Source organism: Vicugna pacos, chromosome 15, assembly GCF_048564905.1.
Source record: "Vicugna pacos chromosome 15, VicPac4, whole genome shotgun sequence".
Lineage (NCBI taxonomy): Eukaryota > Metazoa > Chordata > Mammalia > Artiodactyla > Camelidae > Vicugna > Vicugna pacos.
In genome coordinates this window covers 40,332,223-40,337,386 of record NC_133001.1, presented here as the reverse complement: position 1 = coordinate 40,337,386, position 5,164 = coordinate 40,332,223, and the positions used below count along the sequence as shown (strand labels likewise).

Genomic DNA, 5,164 nt, shown 5'->3' with positions numbered 1-5,164 from the left:
GCCCTGAGGGCCGGTTGTTGGGATCTTTTATAAGGTAGGGTCACAAGGCGCCTGATCGGCTTCTGTGCAAGTCTCTGCTTGGCTGTAGGTGAGGTAGGAGGCTTAGGGTCCCTGAAGGGCAGTGGGGTTTGACTCTGATAAGGTGGGGCTGAAACAGGCCAGACTGGGCTATTGTGAGATTAGGCATTACCTAGGGCTGTTGGTTTGCTAGGGGAAACATACCCAGTAAAGAATGTACTTGATCTGTTGAGGGATCACAGGCAGACATCTGAGATCCCAGAAATGGGGGTCGCTGGGACTCAGAAGGATGTCAGTTGGCGCAACACCTACCTCAGTTTTTAGGCATCAGCTACAGTTTCAAGGGCAGTAACAATTTCTTCAGCAACAACTTTAAAAATTATTGGGATATCTGAGGGGTGTGCTGGTAAAGTAAATGTTTAACTACCAGCTCTGCATGGCAAGGGGAGTCAGGGAGCCCTGATTTGTAGTATTTCCTGATTTCCATAGTGTAGGTACTCCCACCATGACTGATTTCAGGCTACCAAAATGATGCTGCTGAACACGGAGCTGGGAAGAGGTGCGCATACTCACCTCTCAAGAGCCAGTGTGACCTGGTTCCATGTGCCATTGGGAGACCACAGGTTCTAGTTCTTACTCTGCAGCTCTCTAACTGTGTGGCCCTGGGCAGTTCCCACCTCCCCTGGGCCTTGGCTTCTTCATCTGTACAACGGAGTTAGTACTACCTATCTGGTATGCTTCATAGGGTTGATGTGACAGTGAAATAAATAGAAGACAAGAAAAACTCCTGAGCCTGTGGAAAGATGGAAATTAAATTGGCAGCAGTGTTGGCTCACAGACTCCTGTAGTTACAGAAGGAGCTTTGTCTGCTTTTAAGGTCCCAAAACATGCAATTCCTTTGTCTCTTGATCTGCTGGCTGGGTCCTGGAACTCCTGGCTTATTGACCCTAATCTTTTTTTTATTATTATTCTCTTTGACCCTTTAGCTCACAATTAATATAATAAAGCAAGTTAGTTAGGCTCTTTCAAGCCCTTGGGAACAAAGACTTGCTGCCATTTCTTGAGGCCTAAAGTTATCTGAGGGGGAGCTTGAGGAACAGTCAAAGCTGGGCCCCACCCACCCCTGGAGCACAGGAGCAAGGGTTTCCTGTTCTTCGCGCCCAGTGACGGTCCTGGTGACCTGGTTACCTTGTTTTCCCCTCAGAAGTGGGTGCCCTTAGTTCCCGACTCTAGTCCCCCTGACAAAACTCTTTCTCTGTTTTATTATCTACTCTTGACTGCCCCCACTGTGGCCACTTCTGCTTCAGTTATGTTGAAAGACAGGGAGTGTCATGGTAGGAGTGTGAGTCAGACCACCAGGTTCAGATCTCAGTGCTGCTGGGGACTCATGGTGAGCTGGTTGGGCAAAATTTCTGGGCTTCACTCTCTTCATCTGTAGAATGGGGATCAGGATGCCTATCGCGTAGGGTTGGTATGGAGACAGGAAGGACGGGGGCAGGACACAGCTATTAAAGGGATGACACAGTAATTAGCACTAAGACAGCAGAAAGGTCAACTCCCAATAGACCCTGAGGCCCAAGATGGCAGAAGAGTTGAACTCCAGTGGACCTTGAGCTTCATTATACACGTTGAAATGTACTATCGTGGTGACTGACACACCCACAAGTGCCATGACAGTTCTAAGCTAACCATGAAATGACAAAGAGAGGCTGGGTCCAATTCCTGGGAATCCTTGCCCCTTCCCCAAAGCAGTTGGAATAATCTTCTCACTTGTTAGCATATAAAAACTAGCAACCCCGTGCCTCACCACCTCACCGTGGCTCCCTCTCTCTTGCCTTCCTAGATGGCCTGCACTCTGTCTATGGAGTGTACATCTCTCTAAATAAATCTACTTCTGTTCTACTATGGCTCACTCTTAAATTCTTTCCTGCACGAAGCCAAGGATCTTCACTTGGTGGGGCATGTCTCAGGGACTCAACCGAGACCTGGGACACAACCACCCTCTGGTACCCCACGTTTTTCTGTAATAGTATGCCATTAAAAGAGTCAGCACAGGTGAAGTGTTTAGAAGAGTGGCACATCGGTCCTTGCTGACAGACGTCCACCATCTATCTGTGGTCTCCCCATCAAGCCTGGGCTCAGCTTAGGTCTCTGTGTCACTGTCCAGTGCAGCCTTTCTCCTGGATGGATAGTTCTCACAGGTCTTCCCCCTTGTCTGCCTAAACGTGTCTACCTTTGGCTACTAAACATGGCCACAAGACACAAAACGGGGCACATATCAAATTTACAACTGGATGAGTGGAAATTAAACTTTATGTAGTTTTTATATGTTGTAATAATTCTTTAAATAAATCTTGCATAGAAAGAAATAAGGGAGGAAGGAAGGAAGGAAGAAAGGAAGAAAGAGACAGCAGAGACTCGCGTGCAGGGACCACAACTCCCAGAGGGCTATGCGCCCTTGCCGCTGCCGTCACCGCCGCCGCCAAGACTAAGGTGGCCGCGAGAATCACTGCCTTCCTCAAGAATGCCTGGGCCAAGGAACCGGTGCTGGTGGCATCCTTCACCATCGGCGGCCTCGCTATAATTCTGCCCACACTCAGCCCGTCACCAAGTATGTGGTCATGATCAACCAGGCCATACCCAAAACTACCCAGTGTCCCTCCAAGACAACAGGAACACGCCTGATGTGCCCAGCCACCCCCAGAGCCCCCAAGGCCCAAGCTTGGAGTGGCTGAAGAAACTGTGAGCACCTCCTTGGACAGGAAGAGTCCTCCCTCCCTGGTGGCCCCCAATAAAAATGGAAAACCAAAAAAAAGGGGGGGGCGGGGAGCCTACTGTCACCTGAGGAGGGCTGTGGCTGTGCAGACACCCTGAGTCTCGGCTTCTCTCCTTTCCAGCAAGCCATCCCTTCTGAACATCTAAGAGGAGGTGACGTCAGCCACAGGCCTATCCAAGAAGATGCATTCCACGTCTGGGTAAAGGTAGGTTCTGAGGATTATAATCAGAGGAAAACACAAGGAAGTTTGGTTACTTTTTCATCACTGGATATTTTAGAGGTTTATTCTTCACTCCTTGATTTGAAAATTGTCTTCAGGGCTGTGCTGGTTGTCAACATTTTTCCTGCCCCAACACCCCTGAGTGACCCACTCCTAACAGTATCAACCTCTGACGCTGCCGGTGAACCTCAGGCTGGGGTATAATAATCTCCAACGGCATGGTGAGCTTGATAAGAAACAGTCCGCTTCTTCAGTTTTCCTCAGAGGGGAAGCATTTAAGAGTGTGTTTCTAAGGTTCAGCTGCTCGTCTAACAACAGTAATAATTACCTCAATGTTCTTCAATAGGGGATTAGTTAAACAAATTATGGTACACCCATGGTACATGATGCAGCCATTAAGTTAAATGAAGTAGAACAATACACTGTATTTCATTAATGGTTACAGGGCGCTAAAACTGCACTATGTGGGTGGCTTTGTGAGTGTACAACTTGGGGGTGGGGGTTACTGTTAAGAATTTTGGAATTAAGGAGTCCAGCTGCATCCTGAATTAAAATCATACCCTGGACGTGAGCCGAAATTGCATTTGCACTCTGGCCTCCTGAAAGGGGAGAGATTGAGAACCGGGCATGAACAAGTTTCCTGGAACACCATTGGAAAGCCAAAGGGACGCTGTATAGATGAGGCTGAGACTGGAATTACAATTTCAGGGAGACGGCACGGTTCAGGACTGGATGTTCCAAGTGGGGAATGATTATATGAGTCACTGAATCTCTGAGACTCCCTTGCGGAATCAGAATCAGCTGGTCAGGCTGGTTCAGGGCCAGCAAACTGCTCACCCCCCGGCCGGCTGCTGCCTCAGGGACTGAACATCTGGGAAATGCTGGGTTGGATTACTTTCCACTGGGAAGGTGCAGAGGGAGCCCTGTGCTGGGGAGCAGAGAAGAGGTTTGGGAAGGGTTTAGAACATGCTGCAGAAACAGTACAAGGATGAACAGGCACTGGAGCAGGGAGATGCTGCTGCCCTGTGAGCGTTTCCAGTGCCCCACCCAGAGGGGAGTTGGCAGGAGGGCATTTCCGGGCAGGTGGGCTGCCCTCACTGCTCTGAAATGAGCATGTGGCAGGGTAGATAGCAACTGGGATGGATATGTCAAATTCTTATCCTCACAGCCAGGACTTGGGAAATATTGACATTGCAGTGTGCTTTCTGCCTGGGGACCCAAAATGCTAGCAAGGCCTAGGGGTTCATGCATGCCCTCCCTGAGTCTCTGGGGCAATGATTTGCAGTCAAAAATTAGTAAACCACAGAGTATGGGCCCTCGTTGTTACTCTGAGGTGCCGTTGAATGAATGTGATTGCCCATGACCTGAGGAAGGAAGAGGAGCCACTTAGCAGCCAGCAAGAAGCAGGACTGAGAAACGACGCTCAGGTCTGAGACGTCCAGGACGGCCTTGGTCAGAGCCGAGGCTGGTGTGGCCCCACCCTCTGAGGACACATCCCTGACAGTCCAGGTCTCAGGGGTGTGGGCAAGCAGGTTGCCCTGCCCAGGACTCTCAAGTACTGATATAAGGCTCTAATTTGCTTTCCACATAGCAGAGTAAGAAGCAAGAACACTGTACTCCTGTCATTCACCTTCTGATATTTCACAAGGAGATTGGAAATGACTTTGTATCAGTTGCCTATTGCTGCATAATAACTTAGCTCAATGCTTAGAAACTTAAGATGATAACGATTTATTGTCTCTTATGGGTTCCACAGCTCAGACATTCAGATCAAGCATTGTGAGGAGGGCTTGCCTCTGCTGCACTGTCCCTGGGGAACAGTTGCTGGAAGGAGTGAAGCCTGGGACTGGAGTGGTAGGAAGGCTTGTCCTCTCACACAGCTGAGTGTTGAGGCTAACTACAGGCTGAAGGCCTAGCTGGGCTGTTGACCAGAAAACCGACAGGTAGCCTCTTCATGTGCCTTGGGCTTCCTCAGAATGCGGTGTCTGGGTTCCAAGATCAAGGGTCCCAAGACAGCCAGCCAGACTGTATCCTCGGTATGCCCCAACTTTGGAAGTCACATAGTATCACTTCTGCCACATTTTGTTGTTGTTGTTAGATGTGTTTTTGTTGTTAGAATTGCGTCCCTAAGTCTAACTTGTATTTCAAGG

At 49.2% G+C, this 5,164-nt stretch overlaps 1 pseudogene; it reads left to right on the top strand.

The window, feature by feature from the left end:
- The first annotated feature begins 546 nt into the window (after positions 1 to 546).
- On the top strand, positions 547 to 2,764 carry LOC140685813 (NADH dehydrogenase [ubiquinone] 1 alpha subcomplex subunit 3 pseudogene; annotated as a pseudogene).
- Positions 2,765 to 5,164: the final 2,400 nt, after the last annotated feature.